At 38.0% G+C, this 3,853-nt stretch overlaps 1 long non-coding RNA gene across 1 annotated transcript; it reads left to right on the forward strand.

Annotated features, from left to right (window-relative positions):
* The first annotated feature begins 351 nt into the window (after positions 1-351).
* Positions 352-3,535, forward strand: LOC107693421 (uncharacterized). The gene is made up of 4 exons (XR_001634737.1): positions 352-424; positions 534-557; positions 2,983-3,027; positions 3,492-3,535. It is a non-coding gene; the product is annotated as an uncharacterized LOC107693421 (long non-coding RNA).
* Positions 3,536-3,853: the final 318 nt, after the last annotated feature.

Consider the following 3,853-nt stretch of genomic DNA (forward strand, 5'->3'; position numbering starts at 1 on the left):
AAGAGAGAATCGCTGCACTAATGCAGCACTGGTTTCATCCATTAGTTATTAGCTCTTTTACGACACGATGGCCAGCCTAACCCACGTGGGGCTGTGACGGCTCCAGCTTGCACGCTTCATTTCTCATGTGTGCTCATGTAGGACAACAGCAACATTCCACAAGCACACAACAAATCATCCGTCCATGGTTAAGGCCTCACATCGCAGATATAGTTTTACAGATGATTAGAAAGCGCATCCACTGCAGCAGCACAGAATGCAACAACTTTCATTTGAATGTGACTCGCGATCAGTGTAAATGTGAATATTTTGTCTCTTTGTTTGTAATCAGCTTTTGTTTAATGTTTTATTGTTTTCAGGAAGTGGGCAGAATGAAGATCGAGCTTTTTGCTGACATTGTTCCGAAGACTGCAGAAAATTTTCGGTAAGATGATTCCACAGTCCTTTCATGCATAAACCCAGAATACTCTCAGGTGGAATAGCTGCAGGCATCATAACACGCACGTAAATCTGTTTTTTTCTGTGTCTTTCAGGCAGTTCTGTACTGGTGAATTCAAGTCAGTGAGTTAAAGCGATAGTTGACCCAAAAATTAACAGTTGTTGTTCATTTACTCACCCTCAGCCCATCCAAGATACAGGTGATTATTATTTTTCTTCATTAAAACAGTAAAGAGGATTTTTAACTGAAACCATGGTCCTTGGTGATTCATAAAACGAGTAAAAAAAAAAAAAAAAACCTGTACAGGCAACACAAAATTATTACCCGTGGCTCCTGATGATACATTGAGGTCTTATGAATCGAAACGATCGGTCTGTGCAAGAAACTGAACATTATTTACACCATTATTACCTGTGAAGACAGAATGAACTGGTTCAAAGAACTGATTCACCAGTTTGTTTACGTAATCACACAATAGTCTGAAATAGGGATGCACCAAATGTTCGGCAACCGAAATTATTCGGCCGAAAAGAGCAACAAAAGCTCTTTATAAGCAAAAAGACCGAATAAATTGTACCGAACAATGACATGACGCGATCAAATAGAGGCGCGCACTAATGCAACAAACATGTCCGAGAAAGATGCAAAAATCATTACAAGCACCGACAGCGAAAGACTGCTTAGTGCTGCATCTCATGTCTCCGATGAGAAGTGGAAGGGGTGGTTGTTGCTGGTTACTGTATGATGATTGAAATCGCGAAATGGCCTTAAACAATTGAATAAACTGCAGAACATTGTGATTTCATATATGCAAACGAATTGCATGTATTCAAACAGCACTGCATGAGCTCGCGGCACCAGGGTTCAAAGTCCAAAGCGCGAGAAAAATCTGCGCTGAAATAGTGTTATTCGTCAGTTGCTCAGTAACATTTTTATGAATTTTTACAAGGCATGTTACAATACGATACGTACAACAAACATCTTCCCAAATTCGCAATGAGAATCATTTATAAATCTACTGTTGTCAACAAAAAGAAGCACTGAGAAAAGCAAGAACTCCATTAACATTAATAAATCTTATTATTGTAATTTTACTGTTGTTCTGTAAAATAAAATAAAGACAATAAAAAGGATAATAATAATTACAACAGCTGTATTAACTAAAGCATTCACACATAGTGTTCTGGGATCTGTAATATTTTCTAATGTTTTAAAAGAAGTATCTTCTGCTCAGCAAGGCTGCATTTATTTGTACAGTAAAAAATACATGCCTGATTCAAGAAGGGGGCCTCAAAAATGGCCAAAACATTTTATTTGACTAACTTATTAATTTTAAGCTAAATTGTGTTTTATTGGTATAATGTCTGCTAGAATGTAAAAAAATGTTCAGTGTTAAGTAAATATTTTTAAAGCACATTTTGGCTATTTAATTTATGCAATGGTGAAAAAAATTGGCAAAATGGAGAAGAAAATGCGAAAAACCGTGTTCGGCATTCGGCCTTCGGCCCAGTGTTTCATTTTATTCGGCTTCGGCCAAGAATTTTCATTTCGGTGCATCCCTAGTCTGAAAGTGAGTTTTGATTGAATAACTTGTAGAGTTGGTTCATCTAGTTCACTAAAAAGAACTGATTCAAAAGAATGATTCGTTTGTGAACCGGACATCACTCCGGACCGTTTGCCTCAGGCTCTGGATTACAGGTAATAATGTTCAGTTTCTTACACAGACTGATCGTTTTGCTTCATAAGATCTCAATATATCGTCAGGAGCCACAGGTATTCATTTTCTCTTGCCTGTATATGCTTTTTTTGACTCAAGTGAAGTGACGTGTGGCCAAGTATGGTGACCCATACTCTGAGTTAGTGCTCTGCATTTATCCCATCCAAAGTGCACACACACAGCAGTGAACACACACACCGTGAACACACACCCGGAGCAGTGGGCAGCCATTTATGCTGCGGCGCCCGGGGAGCAGTTGGGGGTTCGGTGCCTTGCTCAAGGGCACCTCGGTCGTGGTATTGAAGGTGGAAGAGAGCGCTGTACATTCACTCCCCCCACCTACAATCCCTGCCAGTACTAGACTCGAACCCGCAACCTTTGGGTTACGAGTCCGACTCTAACCATTAGGCCACGACTTCCCCAATGTGACTGAAGTCCCTGACCTACAATTTTTGAATCATCGTAGCTTCAGCTAAAAGTAATCTTTACGGTTCTACTGAAGAAAAAAGTCATCTACATCTTGGATGGCCTGAGGGTGAGTAAATTAACAGCAAATTTTAATTTTCAGATGAAATGTCCCTTTAATAGATGGCTGTGCTACTTCAGCCACATGCATAGTTGAACCTATAGTACCACATTTACTGAGTTATTGTGACTAATGCTTTTGAGGATGTAGAAATGATTCTATAAGAAACATGTGCTGGATAAGGTTACAGATTAAACACAGCTTGTATTTCATGAAAGCATGCTATGTGCACAGCTCTTTCTTCCTGGTCCTGCCTGATTTGCATATACCTTGTTCATGTGGTGCTTTTATTCAATGTAGGAAGGACGGTGTTCCTGTAGGCTATAAAGGCTGCACATTTCATCGGTGAGACACTTTAGTCAGTATTATACACTGTTATATTGTATAACAATATTTAGTGCGGTATGGCTTAATCAGTATATTACTGTTGCTCTTAATTAGACAAAGAGGTTTGTTCAAATATATAATTCTAAGTTATGAAACTTTGGGCTTTTATGTTTCTGTCCTTTAGACAGGTGTTGTACGTTTTTCATTTATCAAAATTTCAGTGCAAATCCACCCTGATTGATGCGTTGCAATTCAGAACAGCACTATGATATTGACTCTACAAATAATGGCTTTCACTGCATTGAATTTGGGTCAAAGGCTTAATGTATATTTATAGCACCCAATATATATATGTATATCGAAATCTAATGATATAATTAAAAGAAAATCACAGTTCTTGCTGCATGTCGCCCATAAAAGTGTATGTGATCACAAAATATCTGTTGAAAAAAAATGATAATGTACATCTTTTCTTTTGGCAGGGTGATAAAGGACTTCATGATTCAGGGTGGTGATTTCGTCAATGTAAGTTTTGCTTTGTGATCCAGACAATGGAGTTGAATAGATCATCCAGGTGTTTGGCTTTTGACATGTTTCAGAACTTTGTTTTTGGGGTCTGTTTGTGTGTTGACTGTCATGCATGATATCCATCTTTTCAAACAAGAATGTGCCTTTATAAATGAGCCAATAAGGATGTGCCCTTATATTTGCAGTCATCCGTTTTTCTATTAGTTTGATTAAATTGCAGTATTAATTTGCCCTTTTTTACTTTATATCTTAAATACTGGGGGAAAAAGTGTATGATGTACTTGTAAAATGTACTCCAATAATATTTTTACAACTT

This window comes from Sinocyclocheilus anshuiensis, unplaced genomic scaffold, assembly GCF_001515605.1.
Source record: "Sinocyclocheilus anshuiensis isolate Anshui unplaced genomic scaffold, SAMN03320099.WGS_v1.1 scaffold1562, whole genome shotgun sequence".
Lineage (NCBI taxonomy): Eukaryota > Metazoa > Chordata > Actinopteri > Cypriniformes > Cyprinidae > Sinocyclocheilus > Sinocyclocheilus anshuiensis.